Source organism: Abramis brama (assembly GCF_963993115.1).
Source record: "Abramis brama genome assembly, chromosome: 22".
Taxonomy (NCBI): Eukaryota; Metazoa; Chordata; class Actinopteri; order Cypriniformes; family Leuciscidae; genus Abramis; species Abramis brama.
In genome coordinates, this window is record NC_139984.1 from 21,758,720 (window position 1) to 21,779,538 (window position 20,819).

Consider the following 20,819-nt stretch of genomic DNA (forward strand, 5'->3'; position numbering starts at 1 on the left):
ATATATTATTATTTTTTTTATTATTATTTTTTTGTAATGTCAAATTGTCTCTCCTTGAGTTGCCTTGTCATAAACAGAAACAGTTCTCTGGTGGATTCACAAACATCCCATGTGATATCAGCAACAGGCTCTTCTGTTTTTAATGCAGGTCTTTGCACTCGTTCTGTGCATATTTGTGTCCGTCTTGCTGCATGTGCTGGTCTGGTTGCATTTTGCAGTCTTATTCACCTAGATGTTATGCAAACATTTGTTGTATTTAATGAGCTTTACTTCAATGGCATCAATAGTTGTTGTTTGGTACAGTTGTTAGTTTTTTTTTTTTTTTTAGAGGCTTTAAATGCATGTTTTATTAGTATCACGGTGTATAATTGTTAATAATTCATGCATTATCTATAAGGTTGGTCCTCCCTCCCCCGTCGTTTTGTTATAATTGTGTTAATCACCCATGAGAGCGTTGTGGTTTTGAGAGCATTGGTGGTCCGCAGTGGGGTGATGGTGTGTGCGTTACAGAAAACATAATGATGCTATGATGGGCCAGGCGGCAATAGCAAATATATGTGAGCAAGAGCATTGGGTGGGGCCTGCATTTATTTTCCGTCTCCTAAACGCAGACACCCTCACCTGGCAGCACACCAGCATGTTTGATTCAGGGTGGGTCTCGCTCACAGCGTTCAGGTTGCAAATTATTTGCTCAGTTAGCAAAGTTTATGGCATACTGCTCTACATAAACTCTTGTCATTAAATTAAACCGAATTCTAAAATCGAAAAGAAGTAGTACCATGGTACAGTGATTTATATTCATAATATACATTAATAATTATATTCATTATTATATTCATGGTACCCCATATAATGTACTTTAAAGAATACCATGATTCTATCATGACATTGTCACTGTACTGTTGTAGTACAGTGATAAAATTATTATATTATATGCCTATTATATTCATAACCATGGTATTTTCATTGTACTCTCTCATTGTACTTTAAATAATACCATGATTATATAATGAAATTGTCTTTTTTTTTTTTTTACTGGTACTACCATAGTACAGTGATTATATTTATATTATAGGCCTATTACTACGATTACTATGATATTGCCTTAAATTAAGTTCAAAAGTACTGTCGTAGTACGGTCTTACAGTGATTATTATATTCATAAACCATGTTATTTACATGTTATTCCAAGGTACTTATAAAGTACTGTCATGACATGATAGTGTTGTAAAATATATTTAATTTACCCTTACAAACAAAAAGTACTGTGGAAGTACAATGATTGCAATATTCATAAAACACGGTATTTACATGTTAGGTTAAATAATAACATTATAGCATGAAACATGATTTTACCATGGTACAGTGATTACCATATTCAAAATCGTGGTATTTCTAACTACTTCAAAGAATACCACTGAAATACCATGATTTATTTGTATAATTAAACAATTTCCTTAACCCTTACAAAGAAAGTTTATATATATTATATCACATTACATATTTTATTCTAGTGTTGCTTATGGTATAATGATGGCCATATTCAAAACCTTGGTATCTGTCTGGTAAATTATGTGAATTTCAAGGTAATAACCATGATTTTGTTGTATAATTAAAGATTTTGATTAACCCTTACAAGAAAAGTATTGTGCCAGTACTAGTTGAGTGATTTATTTTATATTAAATTGTAATATAATATATGATATATAATATTCAAAAAACAATTACCATGTCAGTTTTATCAAATGTAGAGCTGCTTATGGTATAATGAAACCATGGTATTTATATGATATTTCAAGTTTCTTCAAAGAATACCATGCTAATACCATATTCTGTCGGTAGAGCTACTTATTGTGGGTTATCCTCAGTTCATCTCCCTGCAAAGGAATTTTGACTACTTGCCTGTCGCTGAGAGACAATGACTTGTGTCTTTTTAGGATAAATCACTCGGAATTGATTATCGACAAGGTGTCTGTAGACTGCAAACAGGTGCTTAGGCCATGAGAGTGTGGAGTGATATTCATTCTCTGCTCCACATCCATCATACTGTCGGTGATCTTGCTTTTACTGTGCCATACCATCAGTCTGTGTGCACTGAAAAATATGATCTGCCTCTGCAAAATCTTCTCCTCAGAGGCAGAGGCTTTAATTGAGCTGTGGGTACAGATGGATGGATGAGCTGGAGAGATTTAGGAGGGATGAAAGAAAGGAAAGAGGGTGGGGTCAGGTTTGACAGGCGAAGCCGTTGCGCAGACCAATAATATATGTGCACTTATGCTGTCTGAGGAGATCAACACAGAGAGAGAGAGGGAGAATGGGTGCAAGGTCAACGAGGGAAGGGACAGGATTGGAGCGGGGAGGGATCTATTAAAAGAAGGCCTAAGAAAAAAAGCCATCATTCTTCTTTGATGTCCTTCGTTTTGACCTGCTGGACAGATTACAACTATTGCATTTCCACTGACTTGTGATGCAGCATGGATTCAATAATCATACCATGTTCCTTCGTTTGCCCTGAGGAGATCTAGCCCTCTGACTGAGCCTGGTTTCTCTCAAGAAACCTGATGGAGTTTGGGTTCATGCCACTGTGGCATTTGGCTTGCTTAGTTGGGGTTTAAAGTCATCATGAAATCACAATTAAAACCACCATCTTATTTTTTTATGGAATATTGTAGTGTTTATTATGATTTATCTGTGCACATTATTCTTTTTATTAAAATTCATGTGCATTTATAATCTTTAATCAAAATAACTTCCCGACCCTATTGCAATGACGTCTTTTCTCTGACGTCGGTGTAAGGGCTGGACTAGAGGTGTTCTCGGGTCCTAAAATCTGTACCCGACCCGAATCATTTCTTACCCGAACCCGACGTGCATAAATAAAAACATTTTTAAAGAAAAACCGAGACAGTCCTGATAAAACTAGACTAGAGTCTGACCCGACGGCATCTATTTTCGAACCCGACTGAACGTTGACAGGAAAAATCCCGGTGTCCTGCTGACTGACATGTTCACTACTCCATTACTTTCATTTACTTATTTAGACTTATTTGTACAGAGAGAACTTAGAAAAAGTGAGATCATAACATTGTCATAGAATTGTTTTAAATAACATTTTGCTAAATGCCCAAAATTGTTTAAAAGAATTTGGGTCTTCTCGGGTCCATTCGGAAAAAGCACATTTATTTGAAATTCCCGAGACCCGAGGCCTCTAATACTGAACTCGACCCGTGTCCGAGGCACTGGTCGAAGTTTTGGACCGAACCCGCTCGGGTCTCTGGTCGGACCTCGGGTTTCCGTATCCAAGTGGACCCGTGAAGACCTCTAGGCGGAACAACCCGACTCACATGAGATCATGGCAATAGCAAACAACAATGATCCAATCAATTCCCGATGAACAAAATCAAGTCCCACCCTACATTTTTTTTCTTGTTCAAGAAGCCATTTCACTTGTATATACGTATTTAGTAATATTATCGATTTGACTGCACCGACACTATCAGATGAGAACAAAACTTGAACTGAAATGAGCTGAATGATAACTATTGTCTTCCATAGAGCTGCTTTATAGCTGAATTTAATTGATTTCATAATTGACGAAATTTGCAACATTGATTAAACTGAATTGAATCAACATTGAACTGACTCAAGGTGAATAACGATACTATTGTCTTCCGTAGAACTGCTTAGAGCTGAATTAAAACTAGTTTCATAATGGTTATTTAACTGAACAAACACTGAGCTGAATAATGACACTATTGTCTTTTTAGAGCTGCTTTACAGTAGAATTTTAATTTGTCTCATATTTGAAGTTTGCGTCATTGATTCTGTTATTTTCCTGTTAATAAGCTGCTATAAACAAGTGACTTGACTTGATGGCCTCTGTTTTGACATCCAAAACACCACCATAGCAGCATGCAAGAATAACACTAGAAGCGCAGCTCTCAGATGCAGAGCATCTGTTGTGGATGTGCCGTTACAGAGGAGCTCTGGGGAGAAACAGCACAGCCCGCGAGTCTCCACAGCCACCTGTTATCGCCTCAGGGCCTCGGTGTCGCTGGCACATCCGCTCCCGCATGTATGATGAGCAAAAAATCCCCCCGCAACTCCCTGTTTTAAGTACCCATGCAGCAGTGAAAGCTTTGTAACCTACTGCCGCCGCTCTGCTGACGGGTCGACCTCCACAGAGAGACAGAAACATGAGTTAAAGCCGTTTTCAGAGGCTGGCGAGGCTGCGGTTGGAACGGCTCTCTGCAGACAGGAGGGGCAGGACAGAGACGGTCAGACGAGCCTGGAGGACGACAAGGAGGGGGGCAGGATGCATTAGGCTGATTTAAAAGAGCGCATGATGACCAAACTGGCCAATTAGAGCAAAATGAGTCAAGGTGTCTGTAACTACTCAAATTTTAACAGGAGATCATGAGATGTTAGAAATAAATACAGAAACTACTTCCTCCTTCTGTATTATCAAAAAAAAAAAAAAAATATATATATATATATATATATATATATATATATATGTATATGTGTGTGTGTGTGTATATATTGTCAGGGGCATTTATTACAAAAAAATAAAACAAATTGTTAAATAAAATAAATTGTTATGGTTAATAAAATAATTGTTATTATTTTGGAATAAATGTAAAAATGTGTAAAAAAAACTAACTTGATGAAATTTATATGACTTTGCCACCTCATTTTAAAATACCACCTGTATATATACACACACACTTTATATTATATTTTATAATGTATTTTTTTCTGCTTGTCAAACCAGTTGCTTGAAATAAAGTAACCGAGGGAGAGAGTGAATATCATTTGTAACCCTGTATAAAAAAAATTCAATTTTGTAAAGGCATTTTTTAAGGAAGAAAACGATGTCAAGCTTCGAACAATCCACTATTGTTCTTTTCGGCACTCGCAAGTGATTTTTATTTTCCTGCTCCTTCAAGGCTGTATCTTTATTCATACATTGCCAGGCAAAATACTTCTCTAGACTGCAATCAAAGTAATGGGTTCAATCAAAGAATGAATTGCATTTTTATTTATTTTTTTTTATCCCACAAAATGAAGCCAATCATGCAATTGATAGCGTAATGCAGCCATCTCAAAGAGTCGGCCCTAAATATGCTGATGAAATTAACTTATGCTGACAGAGGTCACTTTAAATCAGTCAATTCTTTAGATTTAATCACCAAAAAGCAGGCGATAAATCAAAAACAAACCAACATCAACAACATAAAGTTGAAACCCCTCTTGGGCAAAGGGGTATTTGCTCATAAGCCTAACTGCTTGATTTTGACAGCAGAAGTTATTCAAAGCTCTCTTAACAAGCTTTGTTATTTAAAATGCGTAGGTTGTGACTGTCAACAAAACAACAAAGTAAAACATTGTTAAGAGAAAATGCAGCTGTGCTAAAACAAGTGCAGTCTCCTCCCAGTCTGGTGAAATAAAGCCATGTCTTTGTCCAACGAATAGTTGCCTCATTCCTCTTAATATCTCTTTTCAATGAAAGATGCATTATTGACTGACTGAATGAGTGAATCTCTGCTTTGTGAGAGGTCTCTCTGTTGTCTTGAGTACTGAAGAGATGTGTAGTCTATTGACATGGACTTCTCAGTAGTTTCCCTGCTATTTCACTGTTCTTCTAACTTCTTTGAATTTTAACTAAACATGTTTTACTAATCAGCCTTCACATAATGCTTATATTTGCATTCTGCAGTGAACCAATTTTTTTCTACATCATTTATTCATAATTTATTGAAAATCTGCTGTTTGATTTTTATTATGAGATGACCTGGACTGGAACGGGTGACTATATTGTGGATGTGGGCTGAATGTCTGCTAGATCTGGAGATGTTCAAAACAGGCACTGTCGTTCTGACTCCTTTCTTATAAATAAAGTCTACATCTGAGACAGTTTATGATCCCAGACCAAGGCCAGAGTCCATTTCCTGAATTTTTTCATACAGTGAAAGATAGCCAGTGTCCTCTTTGTTTAGTGTACCTCCAATGTAATGAGAGGATTTTATTTTATTTTTTTATCTAAATATATTTAGATAATATTGTCAAATATTAAATATTTTAATATTTTCATATATATACTATTTTAATGGCTTGAACATTTTAATATTTTACACATTTTATATCTTTAATATTTTTTTTATTTTAGCATTTCTTCTGTTTAATTTCATTAACACTGATATCCTGGTTCATGGACTGAAAGGTCTGAATCTAGATGGATTTGAACATGAACGATACAATTATTTAGATCACATAAGTTTTAGTTTTTGATATACATTTAATATTTAATATGGTAATATCTTTAAGATTTTATTTTAATATATCCTTTTGAAAATTTTTAGAAATTAATATCCTTTTTATTTTAGCATTCATTTTATTAACTTTTTCCCTTTTTCTTTAAGGGTTTAATAAAATTGACCGCCTGGTTCTTGGACTCACAGGTCTGGGTCTAGATGGGTCTAGTCTGGATCTGAGTCTCAGTAGGTCTTCTTTCGATCTGGATCTGTGTTAAATCTAGTCATGGTCTGGTCTAGTCATGGTCTGGGTCTCAATGGGTCTAGTTTTGCCCTGGTATTGGTCTGGTCTTCTTGACTCCAGCTCAGCTTTCCAGTGCTTTTCAGTGGAATAACTGTGAGAGTGTTTGTGGGTTTTTGTGACAGGCCTGGGGCTTTGAGTGTTTGTTCTAGCGGAGTGAAAAGCGTTATGTCAGACATGATATATTCATTACTGCAGGATCAGTGCTCTGGTGAGTGTGATCCCCATGCACTCCGCTAATTCAATCTCACCTACTGTATAGTCTTATTTCACACTGCACCCGCCAACCACCCAGAAGCACATTAAGACCTGGGGATGGTGGGGCAAGTCAGGACCAAGGAAAGATGCAACGCATCCCTCTTACAGGGCTAGCGCTCAGATGGATGTCAATCAAGAGAAAAGAATCTCGAGAATCACGCATTTTAGCTGTCCTTTCTTTGACGAGGCGACTGCACACATTTGAATGATTTAGACGTTAATTGTAGTCTTGATGCTGGAGTTGTGATGCTCTGTTGAAGCGTGAAGTTATGTTTGATTAAACCACCCACCTTTCCTACCAGACAAATAAGCAGCAAACAACAAAGCAAGAACAATTGTGAAATAGACGGAGAAGCAGCAGACTAAACACTGTAATATAGATGCTGTTGCGCTGGTGAACGTGATTTCACCAAGTAGGCTTACATGTTCCAGGATCAACATCTTTTTTGATCCTAGAACAACATTCCAATCAACCAATCAGATATGAGGGACAAGTTTACAGCTTATGTCAAGGTTAGGCTTACAAGCAGGGTTAGGTGCTTCTACATCAGTGTTATTCACCTATCTGATCCCTCTGAAATATGGTTAGGACAACATTTTCAGACAGGAATGTTGTTCCAGGATCAACAAAATGTCTTGCTTGGCAAAATCATGGTGACCATGTGATTTACCCAAGTAGAACGTGTTCTTGGATCAACATCCTTTGTTGGTTGTAGAACAATATTCCTATCAAACAATAATAACCCTATACCCTATAATTAGAGAGAAATGATTGGTCAATAGCGTCAGGGCATTAATGTATCTCTCAACTCAAGCCGTGCACCATTTTTGAAAATCGTTTCAGATGATGTTGCAGAAAGCCAATTTTACACGGTTGCTACACTAAGATGTGGTCACATTTGTGGAATTCTGTTTAAACTTCATCGGCGGAAAAAGGTCCATTGCCTATTGTTAAGTTAATTAAATACGTTTCATGCATAAAAATGCATGTATGTAGTATGAATTCAATGTGCGCATAACACAGTGCTGGCACTCTAGTTTGATGCTTCGCTCCATTTCAAAAAGTCTGAAAAATGTTGGCTCTAAAATCTGATTGGTTGCAGTATCAGCCAGAATGTTGATCCAGGAACAGGTCCTGCTTAGATAAATCACATTAAGCAAATTCCAGCTGGGCAAAAGTGTGACATTTATACACATTAATGCTCTTTAGTGTCTTATTTCCTGTATCCTGCTCTTAGCAATGGACGGTTTTATTACTAGAAAGATTATCACAGCTAAGCTTTGCTTACTCTGGGTTAGGCTTTGAGCAGTATGTGTGTGCGTCCTTGTGTTGTTTCAGCTTTCACTTTCTCCTCCTTGCGTGTCGTGTGAGGCAGTGCGCGTTTTCACAGACAGGAGATAACTGGGGCTGAATGTAAAACCAGCAGTGCCTATGTTTATGATGTTGATGTGTTACTGCAGTGCACCACTGCAAAATCGACGGTGCTGTATCTCAACGCGCACTTTAGGGAAAAAGGAGCTGATAAACAACAACAAACTTGAGAGATGTTATTCCGCATACAGACATTTGGAGTGAGCAAAGCAAGATGAAAGGGCATGGAAGAGTGGAGGGGAAAGGAAGAGGAGAGGGAGAGAGTTATGTATAACTGAAGTGCTAACGGTGGCAAATTGGGGGTACGCTGAAAAATGAGAGCGCTGAGGGGACAAAGAAAAACAGGGATGGAGAGACCTCGTGGAGAAAAAGATACAGGGTCATAAACAATGCTAAGAAGCTTAATGAGGTAATTATGCAGATGGACAATGGGATGACCTGAGGGGTGAGGGGCTGGGTGGGGCTCCCGGATGAGTGCAGTATGATCTTTGAAGAGAGCCAAGGGAACGGGGCTGGGAGGAGGTTCACAAGGAATGACAGAATAGGTAGAGAGATGATAGAGTAAAATTTATTTATTTATTTATTTTTTGTAAGGACCGATAGAAAAAATGATTTTTGCATGAGAGTGATGCTTGCATTTGCAAAAGTTTGCCTTAAAGATGCTAGGTTGTTTTCAGGGGGTTGATATGGTGTTTTAGGTGATTGCCAGGGTATTTTTTGGTGGTTTGCTGTATGGTTGCTAAGATTTCTGGGTGGTTGCTGGGAAATTGATATGCAGTTGCTAGATCAGTGAGTTGCCAGTTTCCTCCTTTTAGAGTAAGTGGGATTTTTTTTTTTTTTTTTTTCGTCTAATTGCAGTTTTTGTGCCATTTTCCCACCCATTTTATCATTCGTCGTAAAATAGCTCACCTCTTCTCAATAAGCGGCTCAATTTGAGGTATCATTTATATCTAGAGCACAAACAGTATGGGACACGTTATGTGGCAATTTGAATACTTTAGGGGTAATGGTTTGTTCAAATCTCTAACCATTATAATAATAATAGTGATGCTTCACTTACCAAGCATCACTAAAACTGTGAAAAGAGGCGAAGTCTGTCAAAGCGTGTGCATATATATATATATATAGAGAGAGAGAGAGAGAGAGAGAGATGATGATGCCTGTAGCCATTAAAATGTCACAGCTGACAGTGATAAACTATGACAAAATGTATACAGACACACTCACACATATGAAATCAAAAGCTTGCACAACACACACTCGCTGGATGCCACTAGCAGAACCATCCCAGGCAGAAGGTACCGGTCTGCTTATCTCATCAGCCTATGACACTAATTAACAAACATCCTTTTACTCGTACAAAACAAACTTACATCGTGCAGGTTCATTTCCATTCTCTTAAGGCTGACAGAGTATGGAGAGCGCCGCTTCTGTTGTCACAAACATTCTCTCTTCTCATTCACTCATCCTTCCAGTATTTCGTCTTACACTCTGTCGGTTTTCCTTCTCCCGCAGTGAAGCCACTGTCAGGCCACCTGTCTGGTTTATTTTTATAAGGATTAGACATGCGTTCCGTCGGCTCTCTTGAGTAAAAGAAGCTACAATGAAGTGTAAATTTCTGTGACATGTAAGCTGCCATTGCTACGACTGCGGCTCACACGCTCTGTTGAGTGCCGTGGAACACTTCCCACTATCTCTGTCGCTCGAGCCAGAGAAGATTTCTCTGATCGCCTGTAATATACACCATGAGGCTAGTAACTCAATCTCCTCTAATGTGGCTGATAATGTCTCTGATAATGACATGGATATGGAAGCTGGTAAACTCATTTTGAGGAATGGAGGTTGACACCGGGTCGGATATGCTGACCAGTCTTGAGTCGTCCACCTTGGACAGAATGGATTAGGGAGAACATCATGGAATCTTAATTGGATTTGGTAGAAGATAGTACTGGTGTTCTCTTGCTCTGTCTTTGCTCCATCTGTTATAGTGTGTGTGTGTGTGTGTGTGTGTGTGTGTGTGTGTGTGTGTGTGAGATAATTAATAATAGATTTTTATATTATAATACATTGTATTATTCAATTGACAGCCTTAGTAATTACGCATATACTTGTGCATAGTTTAAATATATTAATATGTGAATGTTAAATAATATATTTTTTATAGTCCTATTATATTAATTATATTATATTTATTATATACAACAACTCTAGCAATTAACATTGCATATGCTTGTGCATAGCTATTTGGCAGAATAAAATTAATAAATCAAATGATTAATAATATTAATTAATAATCATAATTTTCAGATTAATTAATTGCAATATATGTGATTAAGATTAAGTGTATATATATATATATATTTAAAACATTATATTTTATTATTATTATATTAAAATGATTGCCCTTGTAATTAACTACACATATAATTGTGTATAGTTATAACTTGATTAAAATCTAATTTAGTGGCTTATCAACTTTTAAAAGAGAAGAAAAAATGCTTGCAGTATCTTGTTGTTCTTGACCCTGAAACAAAACCAGTAGAGAACCACTAGTGTATTCATCTGGCGTCAGCTCTGTGTAGTCAAACACTCTCTCTATGGCTTTTCAGCGGTTCTGTAACTGCCGGGAAAGGGCCACTTTCTCTCCATTTCCCCTTGTGTCCTCTGCTGAGACTCAGCCAGGAATCAGGGCCAAACACCGCTGTCATCTCTTATCAGCCTGGAGAGAGGGAGAGAAAGAGAGAAGAGCGAGAGAGCCCTGGTTACAGCTGAGTCCCCTTCTGGAGTACATAGCCAGACACAGAAAAAAGGAGGAGAAAAGGACAGACTGGCCCCAGATTACAGATGCGATTGGGGGGAGAAACGAAAGAGATTACAAAAATGCGGCATATACCGAGTGAGTGAAGTTGCTCACTGGGGCAGCACTGTGATGTATTGCTTTATATAGAATAAGGACACATGCAATGTGCTGTGTCACAGTACTAGAGAAAAACCAGGGTGTATATCATGATCGAATTGCTTGTGTTTGATCCCAAACATAGTGAAGTGTCATACCACACCCCGACTTTAACAACTCCAAGGCAAAGCTGGTTGCGGGAGATAACGTGTTGCCTTTGATGGGCCCAAATCAGTATGTGCTGAAAGGATACGACCGCTGAGTCTGAAATCGAGTTCCACAGTACTTTCTTTTGGGCATAATTAGATTTGCCACCAGGAAAAAAAAAAAAAACTGTCAGAGGGACACACATTTGCCCGGAAGAGGCAGTAAAAAGCAACAAGCCATGGCTGGCACCCCTTGAGGTGACTACCTGCAGAGAAAATTTACATGTGATTGATTTCAACTAACTGTAGAGGAATGGGTAATTAATATCCGTTAACTATAATGACCAAAACTGCTTGAGATGGAGTTTTGCATGAACAGTTTAGGGAAATATAGTTGAAACAATATGTTTGTTGTTGTTATTATGAAGTTATGGTCTCTTGAGTTTTATTAATGGGACTGCGGGTACAATCTGTTTCTAAAGTGGAGGAGGATGTGTGTTTACGTGAGAGTGCAGTGAGTGGCGTTCCAGTGCACAGACTAATGTGAAGAGGAACGGGGCTCTGAGAGCAGGGAAAGAGGAAGCGAGATTGACTGGAGTTATCTATAGAGACAGCTAATTAGCAAAAATAAATCTTCCCACCCTCCATTAGATTACAACAGATCTGTGTGGGTGGTTGACATTTAAGAAAGATTTAAAAATAAATTTCCAGTAAACAATACATACCCATACATATTGCAGATACTGTTGGCTAGACAAAAAAACTAGTTTATTTAAACTAAATTTGTCATTTTTTTACGTAAGCCTATCCCTTTTTATATAAAAATGTAACTCTGATCTGTTTACTTTCTTTCCCTAAGGATTGTAGTAATTTGTTCCCTGTGCTTTCCTTTTCCCACTGCAATAACATAACACCATTAGTCAATCTTTTTCTGAAAGAAAGGAGATTTGAGAATTGCAATGGGCTTGCTGTGAAGTTAGGTAAGAGAATTGGATGCATTAATGTTCAAAAACAATATAGTTGGATTTTAAAAGTGTTAGATCATTATCTGTTTTCTGTCTCATCTTGTGGTTGAAGATGAAATCTTGTCTGAAGTTCCTGTTAATGTGTTTGCCGGGGTTTGTCGATATATGTGTTTTCGCACCGGCTAGTTATAGGAACTAGCCACCAGGGCAGTCCCCCGAGGACTGAATGTTCCCCTAAGGCAGGGGTGGGCAAGTTTGGTCCTAGAGAGCCACTGTCCTGCAGAGTTTAGCTCAAACCCTAATAAAACACACCTTAACAAGCTAATCAATGTATTGAGGATTACTAAGGCTATAGGCAGGTAAGGTTTTTTCCTGGGTTGGAGCCAAACTCTGCAAGACAGCGGCCCTCTAGGACCGAACTTGTCTACCCCTGCCCTATGGCTATTTTCCTGGTTGTATTCGCACTGCCAGTAGGAACTCTGAAGTGACGTAAGCCGGCCGTCGGCCATATTTAAGCTCTGCATTCAACAACTCCATATTGTAAAGTTTGATGAGTGCCTTGACTCCAGTGTCGGTCCATCTATCACTGTTTTCCATGTTCGTGGAGTTAGTTAGGCTATAAACTGTGTTTACACACCTTTTTAAAAAAGGCGGGATTTGTTTTGTATGGTTTGCATTCAGCCAATCAACGTACATTTACGTCACTGATAGTTCCTATTGTGCTGGGTTTGACACTACTCTGAAATGGAAACTAATTTAGTTAACTAAAATTGTTCCCAGTTCCTGGTAATTCTGCCACAGGTTTTAGGAACAATGAAAACGTTCCTCCGGTGTGAAAGCCCCTAGTGATAAAGCGTGAATCTCTCAGCGAATTTCAACAATCTGCGAAAACACAAAAACAATGATGATTCGTTTGGATACTATCAGACCAAATGCAGTGCTGACTGGTTTTAAGTATCAGACAAAACTTGAACTGGTTTTGAATATCGAATAGAACTCTGTTTAAGGGTTTTGGATACCAGAGGACAGATATCTTCTGACGGGATCTGGTGAGAAAGACAGGTTCCAACAAAATGTTTAGTCTTTGACTGGTTCAGCATCCTCATAGCACAGCTTTTAATGCTTTTAATGACCAAAAATGTAAAAGTTTTCCTTTTTGCTGTTGCACTTTATGACTCAAGCACTGAAAAAGTTAATAGCGTGTATCATATTTCATTCTCTTACAAAATCTTTCAGAACTGCTAACCTCTGTATTATGTATGATCCTCAGTATTTATAGTTCTGATTTAATTTTAAATTTTATAGTTTAAAGGAGAGGAAAAGACGTCCTGGAACATGACATATTTTGATCTCTATTCTTGATAGATATAAATGAGCACTGATTAAAATTCTAGAATACTCAGCAAGTGCATATAATGAGGACGAACAAGCACTTTCCATGAATATGGCGCCCTTTGCTGTCTCATTACTTTTTTCTAAGCTTTAGAGACAAAAATCTCAGATTTTAAATGTGTTATCAAATAAACCCAACATAGAATAGCTAGTTTTAAACCCATCAAATGTGTATCTACTCTTGAAGTTATATTCAATTCCTTGTAGTAAACAACTATTTTTAATTATTAATTCAGTTTAATTACCAAGCATGGAATATTTAGTGGTGTCCCACATTTTGGGACCCTGCTTGATTTCCCCCCTATTAAAAAACAGTGACACCTAAGAAGTAAAACTACTGCAACTTTGTTTTGCCATTCAAATTTGTTTTAATGAACTTTTTCTATTTAATTTAATTTTTATTTAATCATGTTTTTAAACGATTCGTTTCGTTTCAAAATTCTGGTAACAGGGTTGAAAAAATTATAAGCCTTATACAGTGTAAAATGACTATAATATAAAACGGCTTATATAATATGAAACTTTTGACATAGTGAGGTTGACAATCAATTGTTGAACTTTTTATTTATGAGTTTTGGACCCATTTTGCACCCTGTTTATGGAAAGTGTCGCATATTAAGAAGGCTACCTCTTAACCATGTTTGACAGCCTGGAATGTAACGTCACATCAACCAGCCGTGTGCTGGGGAAAACATAAGGGACATGCAGAAGTTGTGCCAGGAAGAAAGTAGTGACAGATGAGAAGAGAGAGAGAGAGAGAGATGGGGGGATGGAGGAATGGGGGGAGGGTTGGGTGTATGGCTGCATGCCGCTAGAGTCAGAGGGTTGTCATGGTGATTGGTGTGAAAAAGAAAAAGGCAGGCTTGTATTGACACCTTGCTAGCGTCACACTATTGGACAGCAATGCAATCCATTCTCCATCCGATAATGGCAGAATGAATCACTGTGTTTCTACACCAGTCCGGTCTCAGGTTTAGCTTCCTCTGCAAATGCACTGATACCACACAGACTTTGCCAGCACTGGCAGTATGGAGTACGACAGACGGTATGCATTTCACAGTACACTCTCTCAGCCAACATGACCCCATTTTCTCACAATTCAGACAAAGACATTTGAATGACAGTCAAATCGTTTCAAACCGATTTCGCTTGTTCATGCTGCATGAGCCACTAATGGCTTATGTCACTGTGTGCATGCATGTGAATTGCTGAAAGACAGACGTTTGGTCTAAACGTCTGGGGTGCAGATGAGATAAACATATAAAACCACATTGGCTCAAGAAAGATGAATTTCTCAGCTCAATTTTATTACATAGCACATATCCACTCGACCTACAGAACCTACATCCGCAGCCCGGAAGCAACATCTCGCTTATTTCTTTTCACAGATCCCAAGAGTCGCTCTTTTTTCGATTATAACAGGAGCACTTAGAGGCAAGTGCTGCTTTGCAACTTTCAACAAAGTTAATAGGGCTGGTGGTGGAGAAATGTTCCTTTGGTCTGGTTAATCGGGGCTTGATGATCTGAAAGCTTCAGCAGAATGAACATCTGATAATAATATAGACCACATCCTTCTGATAAAAATATTTTTTTCTTGACTCAGGGCTGCCATTTCACCCAATTGACTTCTCACGCTCTCACATTTTCTCATGCAGTGAAACATCAGCAAAGAGGACACTGACACCGACAGACAAGACAAGTTTCGTTTGATATGAAACAAAGTCTCAGCTTTCAAATTCTGTCAATTTTATTACGAAATTCAAACAATAAATACCGTTTTGTGGCTCTTTAATGTGGCTCGTGACAGATCTCTGTAGCGCCTCAGTTCAAGCGGCACGTGCAGAGAACGATCATTTCTTACTAGTTGATAGTAAATAAACACAAAGTTTTATCAGAAGGTATGTTGCAAGATACAGAACAACTTACTGAAATGAATCATGTCTCATGTAATTGAATGTAATTACACGGAACCCCCCCACCTCCCCTTCAAGCAAAACTCAAAAGTTGGCAGCCCTGACTATTTTGTTTCACTTTAGTCAGCTGTGTTCATGCCACTTCACAGATGAGGCAAGGCCGCGGTCTCTGAATGCAAATCCTGTGAAATACTAAAGCAGGGCTGACCTTGACCTGTCAATACTTCTCATTTCCATAAGAGAGGAGAGTACTAGCGCAGATTAGGTGTAGCCTAGAATTCGCCTACCCATTTTTCCCATTCACTGCATTAGAAAGAAGTAAATACATCAGGTTCTTTAGGTAACGAGACAAGAAGTCGCGAGGGCATCATGAATAATCCAAAACAGAAATGGCTGATAGCTTTAAAGATTGCTGAATAGACTAATGGACTTAACTGCTTTGCTGAGTGTTTTCCTGTATACAGGTTGAGGGGAAAGTACTTTGTAACTGCATTTAGGTTTATTTATTTGGCAGACACTTTAAAGGTAGTGTATCTTTTACAGTGTAAACCGTGGCACTATCAAAACATTACTTGCTTGTCTGAGTAGACAAACATGGCAACCAGTGTACTAGTGAGTTTGGGGAGTGGCTATCCGTTTAGCTGACCAATGATCATTGGTCATTGTGTTTGGGAAACCTGATTGAAGACAATCATTTTTTGCTACATAGTGTATATAAATATAGTGCTATAGTGCTGTCAAATCGATTAAGCACGATAAATCACATCAGAGAGATAGAGAGAGATAGAGAGAGATAGAGAGAGATAGAGATAGATAGAGAGATAGAGAGATAGAGAGATAGAGAGATAGAGAGAGAGAGAGATAGAGAGAGAGAGATAGATAGATAGATAGATAGAGAGATAGAGAGAGATATATATAGATAGATAGATAGATAGATAGAGAGAGAGAGATATATATAGATAGAGAGAGAGAGAGAGATATATAGATAGAGAGAGAGAGAGAGAGAGAGATATATAGATAGAGAGAGAGAGAGATATATAGATAGATAGATAGATAGATAGAGAGAGAGAGAGAGAGAGAGAGAGAGAGAGAGAGATAGAGAGAGAGATATAGATAGAGAGAGAGATATAGATAGAGAGAGAGAGAGAGATGTGTAGATAGATGTATAGATAGATATACAGTGTATATATATATATATATATATATATATATATATGTGTGTGTTCGTTCTTTCTTTTTCTGCTCACTTGGTTGCCAAACATTTGCATATGCATTTGTATTTTTATTATGCTTGTTCCCTAGGAATCAAACCAGCGATCTTGGTGTTGCTAGCACCCTGTTGAGCTACTTTGATAGGAGGCCTTGTAGTGGGTGGTATCTGTCATGGTAAAGCGTGTTTTGCGGTGTAATGTCACAGCTGATGGTGTGGACGGGCTGTCCATCAGTCTGGGTATGATGAGGGTGTGGGGTTGTGTGCGTCTCCCCACGGGAGCGGCTGACATGCCCCGCGTGTCACACAACCCCTCGACAGCTGCGCTCCCCCCAGTGCTCTCCACTTATCACTGGGCCCAAGGGACCTGTAACACCTCCACGCACACTCATGCGCACTTACTGACAGCCTGTACCCCGTCTCCATCAGATGTAGGACCCTCGTATGTAAGCCAGCTACAGCATGTGGCATGCTAATGATATGCTTCCATGCAATTGTGTGGTCCAGGCCTTATTAAGGCCTAATTGAGCTGCTGGGGTTTAAGATGTGCTGACCTTAATTATCCTCTGTGTTGTGTTGCTGTGACATGCTGTTTTGGCTTGGTCAAATGTTATTGTTGTATGCATGATTATGCTTTTAACAAGGTTGTAGACTTTACTATTCATATATGAATTCCTTGTTATAAAATGTCTATGCTAGGTTTATTTGAACTATATTCTAGTTTTGGGTACATGGATATTTTTCATTTTTTTAACAAAGTTTAAAATATATATATTATTCTATGTATATTTTATAGCATATATTATCATTTTTTACAATTTGTATTTTTAAAAAGCCTTATGCCATGTTATTATCCCTTATCCCTGTGAAATGTCAAATGCCCCGTTGAAGATCTGTCAGTGTAGAGCAGGATGTGTCTATCCTATCTGTCTGCCATAGAGCGCTCGAGACCATTTCTCTAAATGCCCTCACCTGTCTCATCAGTTCAATCTTGACCCCCTTTGACAGTACCCGTGAACTGCAATCCTGCATTGAGACCCAAGTCAGGTGGAAAGACCCGGTTTGTATATCAAAAGAGAAAAATCAAAAGTGAAGGTCAAAGTCGTGGCTGAATTTAGTCAATTGAGAGAGTGTCTATATACTCCGGGGCAGGAAAGTAGCCGTGCCTGACAAAAGCGGACCGAAGGGGGAGGGAGAAAGAAGGTCAGTGGTAATGGGTTTTCCGCTTAATTTCATAATGCTATGATTGCTACATTTACCAGAGCGAATATTGACTCACTGTAGTCTTTTATGAGTTTAGGCCTCATCACATACATCTGTCCCATGCTAGCATGTCACTCCATGAGCTCTTTAAGCAACATTTGTCATATTAATTACCTATTTAGTGGAGAATGTCTTCATGTCTACAGAGATTAGTCGTCGTTGTTGGCTTGTTGGAATAGGGTGAAATTTGTAATTGGGTGACCGGCCAAGTGTGCATGTCATGCATCATCCCAAAGCACCAGAGGTGTTTCTTTAATGAACGCTGGTGTTCCACAAGCTTAGTATGTCATTGCGACTGACACTAACAAAGTGAATATGGCCCATTTAGAGATGAGACGGAGACACTAAGAATCTGTGCCAGTGAATCTGTGGGTGTTTGTTCCAAACCAATGGTGCACCTTTTCATTTTGATGCTGACATCAATTTACTTTTCCCTAAACAACATGCAAAGACACTCTTTTTTTTTTCTCAATCCAAGGCTGTTCAAGTATCCCAGATTTGTAAGTGCAATAGAAAATAGATAGACAGACAAACAGACATCTTACAGTGTAAAGTGCTTTGAGTCTATATGAGAAAAGCGCTATATAAATGTAACTAATAATAATGAATGGCTGACTTTATCTTTGTATACATGTTCATTAACGAACCAAGTGACTCTGCAGCTATGCCATATGGAGCTACACATGTTGCTGTCGGCTAGATAAAATTGAAGTTTTCTAGCTCGTTAATTTTCCCTGAATGTTGTCATAATTTTCTAGACTCCATGTTCCCACATTTCTCTTGCTCTCTTTGTATAACCATCAGATTAATTTTTAATATCATTATTCAATCAGAATCTCCTTTGATCTTGAGGCATCTCCGTCCCTCCCTCTATCTCTCCTCTCTCTCCCTTCCCCCCTCAAGCTCTGTAAGAAATGTCTATACCCCCTTTTCCACCTTTCTTGTCTTAATGAACACACTTCTTTACTTGAATTATTCACCAAGTCTTTTATTCCCTGTTTTTATTGTGTCTTAAGGGAAAAAACATCAATAAATAAATAAACCTGATGGCTACTGCCTCATGTAACATGGAAAAAGACAACGGGAGGGATTTTTTTTTTCCTAGATGATTTTCCTTGTTGACATTGAGTGTGGTTAGAGCATAATATCTCGCAAACTGAAAAGCGTCAGATAGATTCATGATTATAGTGTGTTGCAAGCTTGATCATGTTTATGCTGCATGACTCCAAGATATCTTCCCTGTGTGTGTGTGTGTGTGTGCGTGCGTGCGTGCATGCCTGTGAATAACTGAATTTGTATGTCCATGTGTGGAGGAGATGCTGTGGAGACCCCGTTGCCATGGTAACGTGATGGAGCAAGTGGGCGGTAGCCCCTCTGACAACCTTTATTTTCTACAGCTTTCTGTGTCTCTGATATTAACCCTTAACCTAGATAAACAGTGAGGGGGAAGCATGAGCGAGGGTTTTTAGAAAACAAGAACCAGAATAATTACGAAAAAAAAAACCTCTGCCGGTCTTAGACTCGGTGTTCCGCAAACATTGCATCAGTACCGATCTAAGATACAGGTCAGTTGTCAGGTGGTTAGGGCGACTCTCTGCTCTCCTGTGCGCTCCTGTGCTGTCGGCACACATCAGAGGCCTTTATGAAGATGAGAGGCCACATCCACACAGGGGGACCCTTGGGTAAACCGCATAGGATGTCAAGTCAATAAAGCAGCGAAATATCGCCTCAAGTCAGCAGTGTGGTGATCTGGATGCACTTTAGAACTGTCCAAAGCCAGGCAAAGAGGAGTGTGTGCTTATATCCCTCTGTGAAGAACAGATAAACTAAAGTGTATCGTATCAAGGGAGTCAAAGAGACCTGTTCATCCTTTTATAAAAGGGAGAGAGAAATAATATCCTATCTAGTTTATAGTTTCTCTTGTTATTTTGAATGCTCTGTTTGTACACCCTACAGTGTTTCCTACAGAATTATATTTTTGCAGTAAGGGAGAGTCACCATCCATCCTGTACTATTATGTCGAAATAGTCCTTTATTACAAAAGAAAAACGTTGTTATATAGACGGCAAGCAAGTTTTGATGCAGTTCAGTAATAGGTCAGATGTTGATTCAGTGAGTAACCAATCAGTTCAGTTCATAGGAGGATTTGTCAGACTGATCCAAATCGGTAACTTGCACTGATGGTTAGGGTTAGTAGACTAAGGGGTTAGGGTTAGTAGAATGTACTTGCCAAGTTACTTATAGTTAGTAGAATGTCTGTTGGGGGGAGCAGACAGTCTACTAATACTTTACCAATTCTGTTATGGAGTTGATCGACATGTACAGTAGGTGCAATGTTACTTGGAGTCAACAGAATGTCTAAAGGGGGCCATCAAAATAGTGTTACCGTATTTTTTTTCTAGCTGCTGAACGATAAAAACATTGTGATCCAATCAGAATAAACCAAGAAACCACTCGTCACTAATAAGAGAAATCACAATGTCTGAGTCTTATGATTGACAACCTACCATTGCTAATACAACAGTATATGTAGCCTTTACAGTCCAGAAAATCCCTTGCTCACAAATATTCCGATATTGCATAACCATCTCACCATCGGCCAGGTTAAAAAATTACCCATATACTGTAAGCTTAGCTTGAATGACGGATGTCTGCTCTAAACAAATTAGTCATCTTGGTTTTGAATTGAAGATGTTTATAATATCGTTGTAATCAAAATGACCATTTTTCTTTTGAAAGAAAAAAGTGTCAAGTTTTTTGGCCATCCTGTCATGTGATTTCAGGTATGTCCTGATCTGGTTTGTTACCGAGTTTTACATTCATCCAGGCCACCTCATAAACCCACAGCA

General features: G+C 38.5%; 1 protein-coding gene across 5 annotated transcripts in view; it reads left to right on the forward strand.

The window, feature by feature from the left end:
• l1cama (L1 cell adhesion molecule, paralog a) overlaps nt 1–20,819 on the forward strand; it is a 49,199-nt gene that overhangs the window by 630 nt on the left and 27,750 nt on the right. The window lies entirely within an intron of this gene.